This window comes from Pseudorasbora parva, chromosome 22 (genome assembly GCF_024679245.1).
Source record: "Pseudorasbora parva isolate DD20220531a chromosome 22, ASM2467924v1, whole genome shotgun sequence".
Classification (NCBI taxonomy): Eukaryota; Metazoa; Chordata; class Actinopteri; order Cypriniformes; family Gobionidae; genus Pseudorasbora; species Pseudorasbora parva.
The window spans coordinates 8,475,480-8,496,625 of record NC_090193.1 but is presented as its reverse complement, the minus strand read 5'-3'; the positions used below and the strand labels follow the sequence as shown (position 1 = coordinate 8,496,625).

At 40.8% G+C, this 21,146-nt stretch overlaps 14 non-coding genes across 14 annotated transcripts; 7 read left to right on the top strand and 7 right to left on the bottom strand.

The window, feature by feature from the left end:
- The first annotated feature begins 9,125 nt into the window (after nt 1-9,125).
- LOC137058989 (U4 spliceosomal RNA) lies at nt 9,126-9,266 on the top strand. Its single transcript, XR_010900949.1, has one exon. It is a non-coding gene; the product is annotated as a U4 spliceosomal RNA (small nuclear RNA).
- Nucleotides 9,267-10,167: 901 nt separating this feature from the next.
- Nucleotides 10,168-10,249, bottom strand: trnas-acu (transfer RNA serine (anticodon ACU)). The gene has a single exon. It is a non-coding gene; the product is annotated as a tRNA-Ser (tRNA).
- A 658-nt stretch (nt 10,250-10,907) lies between these two features.
- Nucleotides 10,908-11,048, top strand: LOC137059012 (U4 spliceosomal RNA). Its single transcript, XR_010900971.1, has one exon. It is a non-coding gene; the product is annotated as a U4 spliceosomal RNA (small nuclear RNA).
- A 901-nt stretch (nt 11,049-11,949) lies between these two features.
- trnas-acu (transfer RNA serine (anticodon ACU)) lies at nt 11,950-12,031 on the bottom strand. The gene has a single exon. It is a non-coding gene; the product is annotated as a tRNA-Ser (tRNA).
- A 658-nt stretch (nt 12,032-12,689) lies between these two features.
- LOC137058988 (U4 spliceosomal RNA) lies at nt 12,690-12,830 on the top strand. The gene has a single exon (XR_010900947.1). It is a non-coding gene; the product is annotated as a U4 spliceosomal RNA (small nuclear RNA).
- Nucleotides 12,831-13,731: 901 nt separating this feature from the next.
- Nucleotides 13,732-13,813, bottom strand: trnas-acu (transfer RNA serine (anticodon ACU)). The gene has a single exon. It is a non-coding gene; the product is annotated as a tRNA-Ser (tRNA).
- A 658-nt stretch (nt 13,814-14,471) lies between these two features.
- On the top strand, nt 14,472-14,612 carry LOC137059011 (U4 spliceosomal RNA). Its single transcript, XR_010900970.1, has one exon. It is a non-coding gene; the product is annotated as a U4 spliceosomal RNA (small nuclear RNA).
- Nucleotides 14,613-15,513: 901 nt separating this feature from the next.
- trnas-acu (transfer RNA serine (anticodon ACU)) lies at nt 15,514-15,595 on the bottom strand. The gene has a single exon. It is a non-coding gene; the product is annotated as a tRNA-Ser (tRNA).
- A 658-nt stretch (nt 15,596-16,253) lies between these two features.
- Nucleotides 16,254-16,394, top strand: LOC137058987 (U4 spliceosomal RNA). The gene has a single exon (XR_010900946.1). It is a non-coding gene; the product is annotated as a U4 spliceosomal RNA (small nuclear RNA).
- Nucleotides 16,395-17,295: 901 nt separating this feature from the next.
- Nucleotides 17,296-17,377, bottom strand: trnas-acu (transfer RNA serine (anticodon ACU)). The gene has a single exon. It is a non-coding gene; the product is annotated as a tRNA-Ser (tRNA).
- Nucleotides 17,378-18,035: 658 nt separating this feature from the next.
- LOC137058986 (U4 spliceosomal RNA) lies at nt 18,036-18,176 on the top strand. Its single transcript, XR_010900945.1, has one exon. It is a non-coding gene; the product is annotated as a U4 spliceosomal RNA (small nuclear RNA).
- Nucleotides 18,177-19,077: 901 nt separating this feature from the next.
- trnas-acu (transfer RNA serine (anticodon ACU)) lies at nt 19,078-19,159 on the bottom strand. Its single transcript has one exon. It is a non-coding gene; the product is annotated as a tRNA-Ser (tRNA).
- Nucleotides 19,160-19,817: 658 nt separating this feature from the next.
- LOC137058985 (U4 spliceosomal RNA) lies at nt 19,818-19,958 on the top strand. Its single transcript, XR_010900944.1, has one exon. It is a non-coding gene; the product is annotated as a U4 spliceosomal RNA (small nuclear RNA).
- Nucleotides 19,959-20,859: 901 nt separating this feature from the next.
- Nucleotides 20,860-20,941, bottom strand: trnas-acu (transfer RNA serine (anticodon ACU)). The gene has a single exon. It is a non-coding gene; the product is annotated as a tRNA-Ser (tRNA).
- Nucleotides 20,942-21,146: the final 205 nt, after the last annotated feature.

Genomic DNA, 21,146 nt, shown 5'->3' with positions numbered 1-21,146 from the left:
ATAAACACTAGTATTGACAATAAATTACAACATCTGCACCTGGAACAAAACAACATCTGGATCTGGGGTGGGAGGTCGACATATTTTATGATGGATATCTATTATCAGGGGTTAAACAATTATTTCTCCCCTCAAAAAAAAACCCATGGAGAGTTACGTTAACGTTAGCATACCGTCACAGGTAAATCTTATGTGAACTTGCCTTACTGCGGCAGTTTAGACCTCTTAAACTTTATTCCCAAAAAATATATAATTAAGGTCTGGTAAATAGGTTAAAACTAGAGTCGTGAATTTGTGATTTAATAATACTTAATGTTACCTTTAATCTCCGGATAGTAGATGATGTTCTCCCGAGTTCAGCGAGAATGTCACGAGAATAATCAGCCAATCGAGATTGACCTGCATGTGAACTCGATTGCTGATTGGCTCTTTTATGCACATTTCCCTTAATAACAAAACACTTTCTCATATAATTTTTGTACAGCTGAAATAAAACAGACAACACGTATTTCTACTAATATGTTTTATTCAAAAGTCTTAAATTTAATCCAACATTCACATTAAATATTCCTTATTTGTATTCATCTAATTTTAAATGATAATTACAACTATAATAAACAGTTAATAAATTAATGCAGTTTAATAATATATACATATTTACATATAAGGATAATAAACACTTCCACAAACAGTGTAATAGAATGTTACATGAATATAATGTAAAGAACATATACGTATATAAGTTAGTTAGTTACATTTATTGTCACATATACTTTGCAATACAGTGAAATGCTTGTGCCACAAGTTGCAAGGGGTCAAAAGGAAAATCTAAAAACACAGAAGTAATGAAAACACAATAGTAGACAAAAAAATAATATAAGAGGTAGGGAGAACCATACAAAAAACCATGACCTATGGCATGACAACCAAACACATACAATGCACATGTAAACCTATATATATATTATATTATATATACTATATATACACATACATACATACACACACACACAAACATATACATTATTAATATAATTCCATTATGCAATAGGTATATAATTTATAAATTTATGTAAATGCGAAATGTAATTATATTTATTCCAAAAAGAAAAGAGTTTTCCTATGAATTTACCTAATGCACTCAAACTTTAACATTAAAGACAAATGATAGATAAATAGATATAGATATAATACATTAAAGACAGATGATAGATAAATAGATATAGATATAATACATTAAAGACAGCTGATAGATAAATAGATATAGATATAATACATTAAAGACAGCTGATTGATAGACATAGATATAGATACAGATATAATATTTTAAAGAACATTCCTATGAATTTTCTTATACATTAAAGACAGCTGAAAGATAAATAGATAAAGATATAATACATTAAAGACAGCTGAAAGATAAATAGATAAAGATATAATACATTAAACAGCTTTCCTATGAATTTTCTTAATGCACACCATTCAATCAGCTGTCTTTTAATAATTTCCAAGCTCAGTGTCTGTGTGTGTAATAGAAGACACTGCAGTTCCAGTGCGAGCATATTTACGTTGGCAGATAACTGCCTCACCCTCTTGATTTTCAGGCTCCTGGAACTCAATGGCAACGTGTCCATGTTCATCAGGTGCAGATGGGAGCTCTCTAGGCTTTGGCAGTGGCTCCTTTGCCAAACCAACAGGCTGGGGAAGCTCCACCCCTTGTAGCAAGGTGTCCCTGTCAGTTCTTCTCTGTCTGTCAAGAAGCCTGGGAAAGAAAAACAAACATTTTCAGTTAGATAAGAGCAGAACTGCTTTTAAAATGGCAGCTTTACCCAGAAAACATTCATAAAGAATATTTAATAAAAACAAATCAGTTGAGATTTGCTATGTACACTAAACTACTCCAATTTAGCAAGCTGAAATCCAACGCACCATGAAGACACTGTGGTGTTGTTCACTCTAACTAGCAACAAGTTGGTTTGTTCCAGTAGCTCTCTGCAGTCTTCAAGCAGCTGCTTGATGTGGCTATACGTCATCACTATAGCCTGAGGAATAGGAAAGGGTTTGCTCTTGTTGTCTTTAGGCCTGTTTCTGGCTTCCCTGAACTCCTTCAGAAGCTTGAGTGAGACGCATTCTGAAACCCTGTTGGAATCAGGTCTCTGGGCAGCCCGACCATGAGTCATAAACAGTCTGTGGATAAAAAGATACATGATTGTATTATGTATGATTAGTATTCTATGGGTAATTATAGCTTTGTAAACATACAGACTGATTATGTTTTTTAGTTTTATGGCAATGATGGATATACTCAATGATCTATCCAAGATCTCACGAATTTCACAATTCTCAAAACAGTTTTAGGAATTTTTCTTTTGCCTTTTTAGAAGAAAAGAGGGGTAGAGAGAAAGAGAGGGGTAGAGAGGGGTAGAGAGAAAGAGAGGGGTAGAGAGAAAGAGGGGTAGTGAGAAAGAGGGGTAGAGAGAAAGAGAGGTAGAGAGAAAGAGGGGTAGAGAGAAAGAGAGGGGTAGAGAGAGAGAGGGGTACAGAGGGGTAGAGAGAAAGAGGGGTACAGAGGGGTAGAGAGAAAGAGGGGTAGGGTTAGGGTTAGGGGTTAGGGTGGGTTAGGGGTAAGGGTTAGGGAAAGAAAAAAGAGAGAGGTAGAGAGAAAGAGAGGGGTAGAGAGAAAGAGGGGTACAGAGGGGTAGAGAGAAAGAGGGGTAGGGTTAGGGTTAGGGTTAGGGGTTAGGGTTAGGGAAAGAAAAAAGAGAGGGGTTAGGGTTAGGTTAGGGTTAGGGAAAGAAAAAAGAGAGGGGTTAGGGTTAGGGTTAGGTTAGGGTTAGGGTTAGGGAAAGAAAAAAGAGAGGGGTTAGGGTTAGGGTTAGGGAAAGAAAAAAGAGAGGGGTTAGGGTTAGGGTTAGGGAAAGAAAAAAGAGAGGGGTAGAGAGAAAGAGTTCTGTTCAAAATGTGCACTGAGAATTAGTTTGAGTGTATTTGACCAATAATAAGATGTAAAAAGAAGCGAATATTTGCACTTGTATGTCAGGGGAGGCTTTATTACGGTAGGCTATGTGTGTGTGTGCGCTTCAGATGTGAGCTTGAAATCTGCGGGGATTCGTAGAATTATGTGCAATCCCGCGCGAAATTCAGACCGATCACACACACACTAACACTAACACACTGTCGTAAGGAAAAGTCCAGCAGAACGCGCGTCCGTCGTGTTCAGAGGGTTAACCGGCTGAATGAGAATATATGCGGCTGCGTGTCAACTCGCTGTCGGTCAGAGAGGAGAGGAGAGGAGAGCAGCTGGGATCGATTGTGTAGGCTGAGCAGGCTATCGTATCTTTTCAGATATTTCAGTATCGATATTTTTGACAACACTAGTTGCACTGTGCCGACCCAGACTTTTAAAAGTGAAATAAATCCACACTTCAGAGCCGCTTACCGGGCTTCCATGACTAAAAGAACAAGCGGGCGCGCAAGCACCGGAAATCAGGTGGCCATGGAAACCAAAACTTGCGCGTTTTGAACCGAATATCGGAACCGAAAATAAATTTTCTAAACGATTCCAATGGAATCGTTATTTTTTAAACGGTTCCAAGTTAGAACCGGTTCTCGATGCCCAACCCTACCCTGGAATCACATCTACTGTCCTGAAAATGGAAATATCATGTTATACTTTACCGGGGTTGATGTGCTGGGACCAACGCAGGAAACGTCTTCAATGTCAGGACTGTAAGAGCCACCACTTGCCACACTGGTTTCCTAGATTGTTTTAAAAAAAATTTAAGTAGAATAAATTTGAGTTACAAGACTGACTGTTCAAAATGTATGCTAAAAAGAAGTTTACTATTATTAATAATTGTTTAATTCATTAAACGTTTAATCATGAAACAACTTATTCATTGCTCCAGTAAACTAACATTCCTATGCAATCTTAATTACAAATGGTCAAGAAAATTGACATTACCTGAGATGAGATCAAGGAATCATGATGACTGCTGGAACGTCCAAGGGTGTGTGTGCCTAAATTGATGTCTGCTGCATCACATATTGTGACATCCAAACACTCAACCTCCTGAACTTCAACCTGCATCTCTGGCAAATTGATTTCATGTTGCTCCAGTGAAGAAAGCAGGTCTCCTCTGTCAGACTGTGCCAACAAGTACTCCACAGCTATGCGTTCATCTGCCAATAAACATTTTGTAATAAGAGGAATATCAGGCTAAAGCAGTACAGTGCATGTGATCACATCTTATAACTAGGAATGGCCACGTTTATGGCAACAATCAGTCATAAAAACAATGGTCTGATTGGTTAGCATTCACAAACCCAAAAAGACACAATGATGCCTGCAATGAATTAAATGTACAATGTTGAATCTTACCAGTGGGTTTTCCAGGTGGTATGAATTCTGGCAGGAGTGCACATCCGAGGACTCTGCTGCTGAGGACATTAATGTGGGACATTAAACGCACATCATACATTTTAGTTAGTGATGTACCACTCATGTCAACAGCTTGATGACCTCGGTTGATGTTCCATCTAGATGCACCTTCAACCATGTACATCTGCGTATGTAAAGCATTACACCTCCACCCTGAAAGACAATGTTTTAAATGATTAAAATACTATTATATACTCCAGTATTGTGACAACACTACTTAATTATACACATGATATTGTTTTATTTCAACTTGCCTGGAATAAAAGTGCACTGGTGGTGATGGAAGCTTTCCAGGGAAGAGGACCCTCTGCCACACCTCAGTACATCCAGAACATTGTCACCCTTCTGTAACCCGGAGCCCAGTTTTGTGTAAAGCTGAACTCCGGGTGGATCTTGGATGCAAGGTAAGTGTTTCTGCTGTACCTCCCACACACGTGTCATGCTCTCTTCACTGATGAGGCGCAAACCAGTGGTGTCCGTCAGTTCCCACATGGAGTCCAGCAGTCCTTGTATCAGTACACGGGTTTCTTCAACTCTGCGTGTCCTCCTCCTGCAGTGCTTGGCCAGTTCAGTAGAGGTGATGCTTGACAGGATTTGGGACTCTGTCAAAATATGGCCCCCATGTTTTTTTGAAAGCATGGTCTTTTTTGCCTCTTTAAGACGAGCGATGTCCTCCTTGTCCCATTCAAATATACAGCTGGACAACTTGGAGCAGAAAGTGCCATACAGTGGATGGTGCTCCGTTGTAAGACCAGCAGTGAACCGCCGCATGAAGTGGAAGACGTCAAGTCGCACTGTGACCTTCCATGGTCGAAACCAGGTAAGAAATGGAGTCACGCCTACACCGATGAGAAACAAGGCATCATTTTACACATGGTTCTAAAATTATAACAAACACCTAGGGATGGCATGTAAATTCACTTTCCAAAAAACATGCCTGAAATGGTTGCATTCCTATTAGGTGAAGACTTATGGTAACAAACCTGTCTCGCTGCAGCAGTCCCTGTCAACGTAAATTACAACTGGCTCCGGCTCTCCAGCATCCTTGTATCGCTTTACGATGCCCTGACACAGGTCATCTAGGCCAGCTCCCTCACCAGTGGTTAAGACACAGTTTAGGACTTGGCCAAACTCATTGCCAACGTTTGTCATCCAAGTAGCAGTGTCCGCAATGCCACCAGCTAGCTTTTTAGTGATCTATATAAAAACATATATATACACACACACACACACACATTATAATCAGATATAATTACTGAACATCAGGTGAAGTTAACATGCATTTGCCTCCTTTTATATACATTTACCTTCTTGGTAGAGTCTAGCTTCAGGATGTTACCATCGGTTGAGGTTATGACACCCTTTAGCTCCTCAAGGTGACTCACGATCTCGTTTGCATGGACGGTCTCAAAACACTGTGCTAGAGGTAGTGGGCAAAATGGCGGTGGCTGCTGATAAACCACTTCAGTCTGTGTCAGGGCACATCTCTCTTTGTGAAACTCACAGTCTGTCAGATCTCCGTCAGAACTCCGTCGTGCCCACTCCTCGCTGTGAACTTCCTCAAGAGCTTGCTGCAAGAAACTGGAGCTGTTCCCAGCAGTTCTGGGCTTTAACAAAGTCACACACCTCCTGTCGAGAGCCAGCTGTGTGGTAAGAACAGCGGGGAACTTGTTTCTGTGGGAGGGATCCAGTTGGTTAAGGACCTCTGAACTCCAAGGACAGACAGGAATCATACATTTGCTGCAGCGAGGGTAGTCTGCTCCAATCAAGACCACACATAATTGAACTACTCTGTGGGACTGGTCGTTGGCCTGCACTGCCCTGACGTCCTGCTTCCATGCTGACACTTGAGCCTGCACTGCACTGTGGGACTGGTCGTGGGTCTGCACTGCCCTGAGGTCCTGCTTCCATCCCTAACAATGTCTGCTCTGCTGACTGCAAAAAAAATGTTAATGTTTTCCCCAGGTCTGAAAATATTGCCAGTATAGTTAAACTAAATAATTTTTAGCCTTATAAAGCTGCATCATTTGGTATACAAAATACCTAATGCACGTAAATGATCAAAATCCAAACTGCTGAAAAGCGTTTAAAAAAAAAATATGAATCCGTTTGTTTGCTCTTTTTTAAGTCAAACTACTTTCAGTATAATTGTAGAAACACCCACCTTCAGATCTTTGTGCAAATCTTTTTAATGTGTGAGTGCAGTTTAAGTCTCTTACTAAACTGTAATAAAGACCTCATTGATGTACCTTACAAGCAAAGAATTCACCTAGTATACTGACAGCATCTTCACTAAAATGCACAGCATTGCTTAGTTTTGCCTGTGATTAAAACTAATGTTATTTTTCAAGTTTGAGCTCCATATTTTCACTATATCATACTATAGGAGCCACAACATGATGCACAAAATATGATGCTCAACAAAAAACTCATCTTTTCTAATTAAATTGTAAAAAAAAAAAAAAAATATGGGGAAAAAAACTAAAATTAGTAATGATCATCAGCATAAATAAAAATAATCACATTTAGTCATAATCACACTTTTTCCAAAGATATCATATGCACAGGTCAGATTGTGTAGTGGACACTTATTAATTCGGTCCAAGGCATCCTTCCATTTCTTTGCCCCAGGCTTCTTGCCTGTTGTGAAGTGGTACTTCCCTTGGGCATATTTGCACATGATGTCATGCCAATACGAGTCAGGTTTACCCGTCTTACTCATGTCTATAAATATGAAACAACACTGTAAATATCAGACTTACATTACTTTTGGGAAATACTTGATATAAAATCTGAAGAAAAGTGTTAGGCACAAAAATACAACAGATATTTTTAGGTAGAGGATGGATGATGTCCATCATATTTGACACATTGATGATTGTTTGATTATAGACATGGGTGGTTGTTTAAGTATTTAAATTGTATTTCTGTTCATTTATTTGTGTAAAAAGATTTTTTTTTAACTCTATGCCAAATACAATGAACGATAACATTACACTAAACTCAAATAAATACATTGAAAACAGTACAAGTCAACATAATGTAAAAAAAAGCCAAGTTTATATAATATTTATGCAAAATGTATAAAATATTTAGTTACTAAAGTCATGTGGCAGTGTAGATTTGTCTGACATATCTTTAAAATGCTGCTTACCTTTACTTAAGAGATTACATGTTGTATTTAGATTAATTATTTGCATAGACAAATAATGATGAATTTTAAAGCATATATTTGACTACATGGGTGGTTGTTAAAGTATGTAAATTGTATTTCTGTTAATTTATTTGTGTAAAACGATTTTTTTAACTCCATGCCAAATACAATGAACGATAACAGTACACTAAACTCAAATATATACATTAAAAACAGTACAAGTCAATATAATGTAAAAAAAGCCTAGTAATTATGCAAAATGTATAAAATATTTAGTTACTAAAGTCAGGTGGCAGGCAGTGTAGATTTGTCTGACACATATCTTTAAAATGCTGCTTACCTAAAGAGATTACGCTACCTGTTGTATTGAGATAAATTATTTTACAAATATTGACAAATATTGATGAATTTTAGAGCATATATCTGACTGCTTTGGTACGCAACGTATACGTGACGATATATTCTAACTCTTTCAGGTTAAAATATATGTTAAACTTAACTTACCTGCTCGTTATCCGAAGATATTAGTTTTGAGGTAACGTTAATGATGGGGTTGGTGTCGGTGATAAAAGATGATGAGTCATTCGAATACATGGCGCTCTTTTTATGACTGTAGTCACATGACTATATTTCGGCCAATGACTGCTTTGCCCCGTTCAGCCAATGAACGTTTTGCCCCGTTGAGCTCTGTTCGGATACTGTTAGGACTTAACCATTGACTGTTAGGATTGTTAGGATTGTGTTCGGAATTGTTCGGAATATGTTAGGACTTGTTTCGATTGCGTTCGGAATTGTTAGGAGTGCGTTCGGAATTGTTAGGAGTGCGTTAGGAATTGTTAGACCGGCCGATCGCTGGAAGGAACGGCCACCTCGTCCCATGTCTGAAGGTCCCATGTCCCGTCCCATGACAGAATTCGTGCTTTGCAGCCACTATCATTAACACAACAGAGAAAAAGTTTACCTTAATGTGTTGTAAAAATGTTGAGGTGATGAGAGATTCGAGCTTTAGACTGACCAGCAAGAAGCAATGTATTATTTTGGTTAGGAGACTCACATTTGTGTTGATGGATGGAGATGTGCTTATGTTTTTTTGTGTGCTGATTTTACTTTATTGGAAAGAACCTAGAGAGAAAGCCTGAGTCTAGAAAAACATACCATAGCTGGCATTGATCCTACCTCAGAAAATGTTTGCAGTGTCCTTGCACTCTTCATTATCCTACCCAACCTCGTAGAGGGCATGCTGAATCAATCCTGAACTCAAATATGTTCTTAGAGACTGAGCATTATGATCCCGCCCCTTTGCTGCCAGAATACCCATAATTCTCTGCTCCCAGATGTACCGAAGCAGTGCAATTTTTTGAGTGAGAAGAGGACAATGAATAAATCTTTTTGTGCATTTCCCTCGCCTCTTTCATAGTCACACTATGAAGCCATCAGTGCCAGAAGCTGATTGCATAGCAGTTTAAAGCTTGATACCATCCTGTCGTTCCATGTCCAGATATGTGCATCGAAGATGTTGTGATGTTTTAGGGCATTCTTTCGCAGAGGCAATATTGTAGCCTATGAGGTTTATCCGAGGCGTGATCTTTGCTGGTTGAAAACTTTACCCAATACCCCGCTAGGTTGACTTGAAATACAGTCAGCCTTGGCAATTTTTGTCAGTCTCTTTGGAGACTTATGAACTTGTTGAAAAGAATCCTTTGTTCCTGTTGTCTGCTGTTTCTTAAACGGTTGTGAATCCATGAACACGGAGAAGTTTCGGCTTCTCAGATTTTGGGCTTTTCTCAGCCAATCTCTGTAGTACTTTGGAGTTTCTTACGCCCATGTCCAAGCACCAGAGAAGTTGTTTTATTGATCCTGTAATCAGAATGTTATCAGATATTAACCCAAGCTTTTTTGCTGTTATCAATAAAATGTAATTCAGTTAAAGCTTGCCATGATGTGTTGTAAACAGTTGGATGATGCAAGCAGCATCCCTGCAGTTGACTTTTTTTTACTAGGATCTCCGTAGAGCAAAATGGGCTAGCCTAAATGGGGGTACATTAAAGCAAAGTGCTTCAAAAAACTTTGCCTGGCTCTCTCGAACACTAAAGACATTAAACAATGAGGATGGGATTCGAACTCACGCGTGTAGAGCACAATGGATTTGCAGTCAATATCCTTAACCACTTGGCCACCTCGTCACGCGTCTGCATAAAACTGGGATGTTGTGTTTTTCTGCATCTATGTTTAGGATAATTACTTTAAAGTGGTTAAACGTTAAAGCGGTGGTAGGTACATTAAAGCAAAGTGCTTCAAACAACTTTGCCTGGCACTCTCGAACACTAAAGACATCAAACGACGAGGATGGGATTCGAAGCCACGCGTGCAGAGCACAATGGATTAGCAGTCCATCGCCTTAACCACTCGGCCACCTCGTTACGCGGCTGCGTTAAACTGGGATGTGGTGTTTTTCTGCAGCTATGTTTAGGATGATTACTTTAAAGTAGTTAAACGTTAAAGCGGTGGTAAGTACGTTAAAGCAAAGTGATGTAAACAACTTTGCCTGGCACTCTCGAACACTAAAGACAACCATCGTTGAGGATGGGATTCGAACCCACGCGTGCAGAGCACAATGGATTAGTAGTCCATCGGCTTAACCACTCGGCCACCTCGTCCCATGTCTGAAGGTCCCATGTCCCGTCCCATGACAGAATTCGTGCTTTGCAGCCACTATCATTAACACAACAGAGAAAAAGTTTACCTTAATGTGTTGTAAAAATGTTGAGGTGATGAGAGATTCGAGCTTTAGACTGACCAGCAAGAAGCAATGTATTATTTTGGTTAGGAGACTCACATTTGTGTTGATGGATGGAGATGTGCTTATGTTTTTTTGTGTGCTGATTTTACTTTATTGGAAAGAACCTAGAGAGAAAGCCTGAGTCTAGAAAAACATACCATAGCTGGCATTGATCCTACCTCAGAAAATGTTTGCAGTGTCCTTGCACTCTTCATTATCCTACCCAACCTCGTAGAGGGCATGCTGAATCAATCCTGAACTCAAATATGTTCTTAGAGACTGAGCATTATGATCCCGCCCCTTTGCTGCCAGAATACCCATAATTCTCTGCTCCCAGATGTACCGAAGCAGTGCAATTTTTTGAGTGAGAAGAGGACAATGAATAAATCTTTTTGTGCATTTCCCTCGCCTCTTTCATAGTCACACTATGAAGCCATCAGTGCCAGAAGCTGATTGCATAGCAGTTTAAAGCTTGATACCATCCTGTCGTTCCATGTCCAGATATGTGCATCGAAGATGTTGTGATGTTTTAGGGCATTCTTTCGCAGAGGCAATATTGTAGCCTATGAGGTTTATCCGAGGTGTGATCTTTGCTGGTTGAAAACTTTACCCAATACCCCGCTAGGTTGACTTGAAATACAGTCAGCCTTGGCAATTTTTGTCAGTCTCTTTGGAGACTTATGAACTTGTTGAAAAGAATCCTTTGTTCCTGTTGTCTGCTGTTTCTTAAACGGTTGTGAATCCATGAACACGGAGAAGTTTCGGCTTCTCAGATTTTGGGCTTTTCTCAGCCAATCTCTGTAGTACTTTGGAGTTTCTTACGCCCATGTCCAAGCACCAGAGAAGTTGTTTTATTGATCCTGTAATCAGAATGTTATCAGATATTAACCCAAGCTTTTTTGCTGTTATCAATAAAATGTAATTCAGTTAAAGCTTGCCATGATGTGTTGTAAACAGTTGGATGATGCAAGCAGCATCCCTGCAGTTGACTTTTTTTTACTAGGATCTCCGTAGAGCAAAATGGGCTAGCCTAAATGGGGGTACATTAAAGCAAAGTGCTTCAAAAAACTTTGCCTGGCTCTCTCGAACACTAAAGACATTAAACAATGAGGATGGGATTCGAACTCACGCGTGTAGAGCACAATGGATTTGCAGTCAATATCCTTAACCACTTGGCCACCTCGTCACGCGTCTGCATAAAACTGGGATGTTGTGTTTTTCTGCATCTATGTTTAGGATAATTACTTTAAAGTGGTTAAACGTTAAAGCGGTGGTAGGTACATTAAAGCAAAGTGCTTCAAACAACTTTGCCTGGCACTCTCGAACACTAAAGACATCAAACGACGAGGATGGGATTCGAAGCCACGCGTGCAGAGCACAATGGATTAGCAGTCCATCGCCTTAACCACTCGGCCACCTCGTTACGCGGCTGCGTTAAACTGGGATGTGGTGTTTTTCTGCAGCTATGTTTAGGATGATTACTTTAAAGTAGTTAAACGTTAAAGCGGTGGTAAGTACGTTAAAGCAAAGTGATGTAAACAACTTTGCCTGGCACTCTCGAACACTAAAGACAACCATCGTTGAGGATGGGATTCGAACCCACGCGTGCAGAGCACAATGGATTAGTAGTCCATCGGCTTAACCACTCGGCCACCTCGTCCCATGTCTGAAGGTCCCATGTCCCGTCCCATGACAGAATTCGTGCTTTGCAGCCACTATCATTAACACAACAGAGAAAAAGTTTACCTTAATGTGTTGTAAAAATGTTGAGGTGATGAGAGATTCGAGCTTTAGACTGACCAGCAAGAAGCAATGTATTATTTTGGTTAGGAGACTCACATTTGTGTTGATGGATGGAGATGTGCTTATGTTTTTTTGTGTGCTGATTTTACTTTATTGGAAAGAACCTAGAGAGAAAGCCTGAGTCTAGAAAAACATACCATAGCTGGCATTGATCCTACCTCAGAAAATGTTTGCAGTGTCCTTGCACTCTTCATTATCCTACCCAACCTCGTAGAGGGCATGCTGAATCAATCCTGAACTCAAATATGTTCTTAGAGACTGAGCATTATGATCCCGCCCCTTTGCTGCCAGAATACCCATAATTCTCTGCTCCCAGATGTACCGAAGCAGTGCAATTTTTTGAGTGAGAAGAGGACAATGAATAAATCTTTTTGTGCATTTCCCTCGCCTCTTTCATAGTCACACTATGAAGCCATCAGTGCCAGAAGCTGATTGCATAGCAGTTTAAAGCTTGATACCATCCTGTCGTTCCATGTCCAGATATGTGCATCGAAGATGTTGTGATGTTTTAGGGCATTCTTTCGCAGAGGCAATATTGTAGCCTATGAGGTTTATCCGAGGCGTGATCTTTGCTGGTTGAAAACTTTACCCAATACCCCGCTAGGTTGACTTGAAATACAGTCAGCCTTGGCAATTTTTGTCAGTCTCTTTGGAGACTTATGAACTTGTTGAAAAGAATCCTTTGTTCCTGTTGTCTGCTGTTTCTTAAACGGTTGTGAATCCATGAACACGGAGAAGTTTCGGCTTCTCAGATTTTGGGCTTTTCTCAGCCAATCTCTGTAGTACTTTGGAGTTTCTTACGCCCATGTCCAAGCACCAGAGAAGTTGTTTTATTGATCCTGTAATCAGAATGTTATCAGATATTAACCCAAGCTTTTTTGCTGTTATCAATAAAATGTAATTCAGTTAAAGCTTGCCATGATGTGTTGTAAACAGTTGGATGATGCAAGCAGCATCCCTGCAGTTGACTTTTTTTTACTAGGATCTCCGTAGAGCAAAATGGGCTAGCCTAAATGGGGGTACATTAAAGCAAAGTGCTTCAAAAAACTTTGCCTGGCTCTCTCGAACACTAAAGACATTAAACAATGAGGATGGGATTCGAACTCACGCGTGTAGAGCACAATGGATTTGCAGTCAATATCCTTAACCACTTGGCCACCTCGTCACGCGTCTGCATAAAACTGGGATGTTGTGTTTTTCTGCATCTATGTTTAGGATAATTACTTTAAAGTGGTTAAACGTTAAAGCGGTGGTAGGTACATTAAAGCAAAGTGCTTCAAACAACTTTGCCTGGCACTCTCGAACACTAAAGACATCAAACGACGAGGATGGGATTCGAAGCCACGCGTGCAGAGCACAATGGATTAGCAGTCCATCGCCTTAACCACTCGGCCACCTCGTTACGCGGCTGCGTTAAACTGGGATGTGGTGTTTTTCTGCAGCTATGTTTAGGATGATTACTTTAAAGTAGTTAAACGTTAAAGCGGTGGTAAGTACGTTAAAGCAAAGTGATGTAAACAACTTTGCCTGGCACTCTCGAACACTAAAGACAACCATCGTTGAGGATGGGATTCGAACCCACGCGTGCAGAGCACAATGGATTAGTAGTCCATCGGCTTAACCACTCGGCCACCTCGTCCCATGTCTGAAGGTCCCATGTCCCGTCCCATGACAGAATTCGTGCTTTGCAGCCACTATCATTAACACAACAGAGAAAAAGTTTACCTTAATGTGTTGTAAAAATGTTGAGGTGATGAGAGATTCGAGCTTTAGACTGACCAGCAAGAAGCAATGTATTATTTTGGTTAGGAGACTCACATTTGTGTTGATGGATGGAGATGTGCTTATGTTTTTTTGTGTGCTGATTTTACTTTATTGGAAAGAACCTAGAGAGAAAGCCTGAGTCTAGAAAAACATACCATAGCTGGCATTGATCCTACCTCAGAAAATGTTTGCAGTGTCCTTGCACTCTTCATTATCCTACCCAACCTCGTAGAGGGCATGCTGAATCAATCCTGAACTCAAATATGTTCTTAGAGACTGAGCATTATGATCCCGCCCCTTTGCTGCCAGAATACCCATAATTCTCTGCTCCCAGATGTACCGAAGCAGTGCAATTTTTTGAGTGAGAAGAGGACAATGAATAAATCTTTTTGTGCATTTCCCTCGCCTCTTTCATAGTCACACTATGAAGCCATCAGTGCCAGAAGCTGATTGCATAGCAGTTTAAAGCTTGATACCATCCTGTCGTTCCATGTCCAGATATGTGCATCGAAGATGTTGTGATGTTTTAGGGCATTCTTTCGCAGAGGCAATATTGTAGCCTATGAGGTTTATCCGAGGTGTGATCTTTGCTGGTTGAAAACTTTACCCAATACCCCGCTAGGTTGACTTGAAATACAGTCAGCCTTGGCAATTTTTGTCAGTCTCTTTGGAGACTTATGAACTTGTTGAAAAGAATCCTTTGTTCCTGTTGTCTGCTGTTTCTTAAACGGTTGTGAATCCATGAACACGGAGAAGTTTCGGCTTCTCAGATTTTGGGCTTTTCTCAGCCAATCTCTGTAGTACTTTGGAGTTTCTTACGCCCATGTCCAAGCACCAGAGAAGTTGTTTTATTGATCCTGTAATCAGAATGTTATCAGATATTAACCCAAGCTTTTTTGCTGTTATCAATAAAATGTAATTCAGTTAAAGCTTGCCATGATGTGTTGTAAACAGTTGGATGATGCAAGCAGCATCCCTGCAGTTGACTTTTTTTTACTAGGATCTCCGTAGAGCAAAATGGGCTAGCCTAAATGGGGGTACATTAAAGCAAAGTGCTTCAAAAAACTTTGCCTGGCTCTCTCGAACACTAAAGACATTAAACAATGAGGATGGGATTCGAACTCACGCGTGTAGAGCACAATGGATTTGCAGTCAATATCCTTAACCACTTGGCCACCTCGTCACGCGTCTGCATAAAACTGGGATGTTGTGTTTTTCTGCATCTATGTTTAGGATAATTACTTTAAAGTGGTTAAACGTTAAAGCGGTGGTAGGTACATTAAAGCAAAGTGCTTCAAACAACTTTGCCTGGCACTCTCGAACACTAAAGACATCAAACGACGAGGATGGGATTCGAAGCCACGCGTGCAGAGCACAATGGATTAGCAGTCCATCGCCTTAACCACTCGGCCACCTCGTTACGCGGCTGCGTTAAACTGGGATGTGGTGTTTTTCTGCAGCTATGTTTAGGATGATTACTTTAAAGTAGTTAAACGTTAAAGCGGTGGTAAGTACGTTAAAGCAAAGTGATGTAAACAACTTTGCCTGGCACTCTCGAACACTAAAGACAACCATCGTTGAGGATGGGATTCGAACCCACGCGTGCAGAGCACAATGGATTAGTAGTCCATCGGCTTAACCACTCGGCCACCTCGTCCCATGTCTGAAGGTCCCATGTCCCGTCCCATGACAGAATTCGTGCTTTGCAGCCACTATCATTAACACAACAGAGAAAAAGTTTACCTTAATGTGTTGTAAAAATGTTGAGGTGATGAGAGATTCGAGCTTTAGACTGACCAGCAAGAAGCAATGTATTATTTTGGTTAGGAGACTCACATTTGTGTTGATGGATGGAGATGTGCTTATGTTTTTTTGTGTGCTGATTTTACTTTATTGGAAAGAACCTAGAGAGAAAGCCTGAGTCTAGAAAAACATACCATAGCTGGCATTGATCCTACCTCAGAAAATGTTTGCAGTGTCCTTGCACTCTTCATTATCCTACCCAACCTCGTAGAGGGCATGCTGAATCAATCCTGAACTCAAATATGTTCTTAGAGACTGAGCATTATGATCCCGCCCCTTTGCTGCCAGAATACCCATAATTCTCTGCTCCCAGATGTACCGAAGCAGTGCAATTTTTTGAGTGAGAAGAGGACAATGAATAAATCTTTTTGTGCATTTCCCTCGCCTCTTTCATAGTCACACTATGAAGCCATCAGTGCCAGAAGCTGATTGCATAGCAGTTTAAAGCTTGATACCATCCTGTCGTTCCATGTCCAGATATGTGCATCGAAGATGTTGTGATGTTTTAGGGCATTCTTTCGCAGAGGCAATATTGTAGCCTATGAGGTTTATCCGAGGCGTGATCTTTGCTGGTTGAAAACTTTACCCAATACCCCGCTAGGTTGACTTGAAATACAGTCAGCCTTGGCAATTTTTGTCAGTCTCTTTGGAGACTTATGAACTTGTTGAAAAGAATCCTTTGTTCCTGTTGTCTGCTGTTTCTTAAACGGTTGTGAATCCATGAACACGGAGAAGTTTCGGCTTCTCAGATTTTGGGCTTTTCTCAGCCAATCTCTGTAGTACTTTGGAGTTTCTTACGCCCATGTCCAAGCACCAGAGAAGTTGTTTTATTGATCCTGTAATCAGAATGTTATCAGATATTAACCCAAGCTTTTTTGCTGTTATCAATAAAATGTAATTCAGTTAAAGCTTGCCATGATGTGTTGTAAACAGTTGGATGATGCAAGCAGCATCCCTGCAGTTGACTTTTTTTTACTAGGATCTCCGTAGAGCAAAATGGGCTAGCCTAAATGGGGGTACATTAAAGCAAAGTGCTTCAAAAAACTTTGCCTGGCTCTCTCGAACACTAAAGACATTAAACAATGAGGATGGGATTCGAACTCACGCGTGTAGAGCACAATGGATTTGCAGTCAATATCCTTAACCACTTGGCCACCTCGTCACGCGTCTGCATAAAACTGGGATGTTGTGTTTTTCTGCATCTATGTTTAGGATAATTACTTTAAAGTGGTTAAACGTTAAAGCGGTGGTAGGTACATTAAAGCAAAGTGCTTCAAACAACTTTGCCTGGCACTCTCGAACACTAAAGACATCAAACGACGAGGATGGGATTCGAAGCCACGCGTGCAGAGCACAATGGATTAGCAGTCCATCGCCTTAACCACTCGGCCACCTCGTTACGCGGCTGCGTTAAACTGGGATGTGGTGTTTTTCTGCAGCTATGTTTAGGATGATTACTTTAAAGTAGTTAAACGTTAAAGCGGTGGTAAGTACGTTAAAGCAAAGTGATGTAAACAACTTTGCCTGGCACTCTCGAACACTAAAGACAACCATCGTTGAGGATGGGATTCGAACCCACGCGTGCAGAGCACAATGGATTAGTAGTCCATCGTCTTAACCACTCGGCCACCTCGTCCCATGTCTGAAGGTCCCATGTCCCGTCCCATGACAGAATTCGTGCTTTGCAGCCACTATCATTAACACAACAGAGAAAAAGTTTACCTTAATGTGTTGTAAAAATGTTGAGGTGATGAGAGATTCGAGCTTTAGACTGACCAGCAAGAAGCAATGTATTATTTTGGTTAGGAGACTCACATTTGTGTTGATGGATGGAGATGTGCTTATGTTTTTTTGTGTGCTGATTTTACTTTATTGGAAAGAACCTAGAGAGAAAGCCTGAGTCTAGAAAAACATACCATAGCTGGCATTGATCCTACCTCAGAAAATGTTTGCAGTGTCCTTGCACTCTTCATTATCCTACCCAACCTCGTAGAGGGCATGCTGAATCAATCCTGAACTCAAATATGTTCTTAGAGACTGAGCATTATGATCCCGCCCCTTTGCTGCCAGAATACCCATAATTCTCTGCTCCCAGATGTACCGAAGCAGTGCAATTTTTTGAGTGAGAAGAGGACAATGAATAAATCTTTTTGTGCATTTCCCTCGCCTCTTTCATAGTCACACTATGAAGCCATCAGTGCCAGAAGCTGATTGCATAGCAGTTTAAAGCTTGATACCATCCTGTCGTTCCATGTCCAGATATGTGCATCGAAGATGTTGTGATGTTTTAGGGCATTCTTTCGCAGAGGCAATATTGTAGCCTATGAGGTTTATCCGAGGCGTGATCTTTGCTGGTTGAAAACTTTACCCAATACCCCGCTAGGTTGACTTGAAATACAGTCAGCCTTGGCAATTTTTGTCAGTCTCTTTGGAGACTTATGAACTTGTTGAAAAGAATCCTTTGTTCCTGTTGTCTGCTGTTTCTTAAACGGTTGTGAATCCATGAACACGGAGAAGTTTCGGCTTCTCAGATTTTGGGCTTTTCTCAGCCAATCTCTGTAGTACTTTGGAGTTTCTTACGCCCATGTCCAAGCACCAGAGAAGTTGTTTTATTGATCCTGTAATCAGAATGTTATCAGATATTAACCCAAGCTTTTTTGCTGTTATCAATAAAATGTAATTCAGTTAAAGCTTGCCATGATGTGTTGTAAACAGTTGGATGATGCAAGCAGCATCCCTGCAGTTGACTTTTTTTTACTAGGATCTCCGTAGAGCAAAATGGGCTAGCCTAAATGGGGGTACATTAAAGCAAAGTGCTTCAAAAAACTTTGCCTGGCTCTCTCGAACACTAAAGACATTAAACAATGAGGATGGGATTCGAACTCACACGTGTAGAGCACAATGGATTTGCAGTCAATATCCTTAACCACTTGGCCACCTCGTCACGCGTCTGCATAAAACTGGGATGTTGTGTTTTTCTGCATCTATGTTTAGGATAATTACTTTAAAGTGGTTAAACGTTAAAGCGGTGGTAGGTACATTAAAGCAAAGTGCTTCAAACAACTTTGCCTGGCACTCTCGAACACTAAAGACATCAAACGACGAGGATGGGATTCGAAGCCACGCGTGCAGAGCACAATGGATTAGCAGTCCATCGCCTTAACCACTCGGCCACCTCGTTACGCGGCTGCGTTAAACTGGGATGTGGTGTTTTTCTGCAGCTATGTTTAGGATGATTACTTTAAAGTAGTTAAACGTTAAAGCGGTGGTAAGTACGTTAAAGCAAAGTGATGTAAACAACTTTGCCTGGCACTCTCGAACACTAAAGACAACCATCGTTGAGGATGGGATTCGAACCCACGCGTGCAGAGCACAATGGATTAGTAGTCCATCGTCTTAACCACTCGGCCACCTCGTCCCATGTCTGAAGGTCCCATGTCCCGTCCCATGACAGAATTCGTGCTTTGCAGCCACTATCATTAACACAACAGAGAAAAAGTTTACCTTAATGTGTTGTAAAAATGTTGAGGTGATGAGAGATTCGAGCTTTAGACTGACCAGCAAGAAGCAATGTATTATTTTGGTTAGGAGACTCACATTTGTGTTGATGGATGGAGATGTGCTTATGTTTTTTTGTGTGCTGATTTTACTTTATTGGAAAGAACCTAGAGAGAAAGCCTGAGTCTAGAAAAACATACCATAGCTGGCATTGATCCTACCTCAGAAAATGTTTGCAGTGTCCTTGCACTCTTCATTATCCTACCCAACCTCGTAGAGGGCATGCTGAATCAATCCTGAACTCAAATATGTTCTTAGAGACTGAGCATTATGATCCCGCCCCTTTGCTGCCAGAATACCCATAATTCTCTGCTCCCAGATGTACCGAAGCAGTGCAATTTTTTGAGTGAGAAGAGGACAATGAATAAATCTTTTTGTGCATTTCCCTCGCCTCTTTCATAGTCACACTATGAAGCCATCAGTGCCAGAAGCTGATTGCATAGCAGTTTAAAGCTTGATACCATCCTGTCGTTCCATGTCCAGATATGTGCATCGAAGATGTTGTGATGTTTTAGGGCATTCTTTCGCAGAGGCAATATTGTAGCCTATGAGGTTTATCCGAGGCGTGATCTTTGCTGGTTGAAAACTTTACCCAATACCCCGCTAGGTTGACTTGAAATACAGTCAGCCTTGGCAATTTTTGTCAGTCTCTTTGGAGACTTATGAACTTGTTGAAAAGAATCCTTTGTTCCTGTTGTCTGCTGTTTCTTAAACGGTTGTGAATCCATGAACACGGAGAAGTTTCGGCTTCTCAGATTTTGGGCTTTTCTCAGCCAATCTCTGTAGTACTTTGGAGTTTCTTACGCCCATGTCCAAGCACCAGAGAAGTTGTTTTATTGATCCTGTAATCAGAATGTTATCAGATATTAACCCAAGCTTTTTTGCTGTTATCAATAAAATGTAATTCAGTTAAAGCTTGCCATGATGTGTTGTAAACAGTTGGATGATGCAAGCAGCATCCCTGCAGTTGACTTTTTTTTACTAGGATCTCCGTAGAGCAAAATGGGCTAGCCTAAATGGGGGTACATTAAAGCAAAGTGCTTCAAAAAACTTTGCCTGGCTCTCTCGAACACTAAAGACATTAAACAATGAGGATGGGATTCGAACTCACGCGTGTAGAGCACAATGGATTTGCAGTCAATATCCTTAACCACTTGGCCACCTCGTCACGCGTCTGCATAAAACTGGGATGTTGTGTTTTTCTGCATCTATGTTTAGGATAATTACTTTAAAGTGGTTAAACGTTAAAGCGGTGGTAGGTACATTAAAGCAAAGTGCTTCAAACAACTTTGCCTGGCACTCTCGAACACTAAAGACATCAAACGACGAGGATGGGATTCGAAGCCACGCGTGCAGAGCACAATGGATTAGCAGTCCATCGCCTTAACCACTCGGCCACCTCGTTACGCGGCTGCGTTAAACTGGGATGTGGTGTTTTTCTGCAGCTATGTTTAGGATGATTACTTTAAAGTAGTTAAACGTTAAAGCGGTGGTAAGTACGTTAAAGCAAAGTGATGTAAACAACTTTGCCTGGCACTCTCGAACACTAAAGACAACCATCGTTGAGGATGGGATTCGAACCCACGCGTGCAGAGCACAATGGATTAGTAGTCCATCGGCTTAACCACTCGGCCACCTCGTCCCATGTCTGAAGGTCCCATGTCCCGTCCCATGACAGAATTCGTGCTTTGCAGCCACTATCATTAACACAACAGAGAAAAAGTTTACCTTAATGTGTTGTAAAAATGTTGAGGTGATGAGAGATTCGAGCTTTAGACTGACCAGCAAGAAGCAATGTATTATTTTGGTTAGGAGACTCACATTTGTGTTGATGGATGGAGATGTGC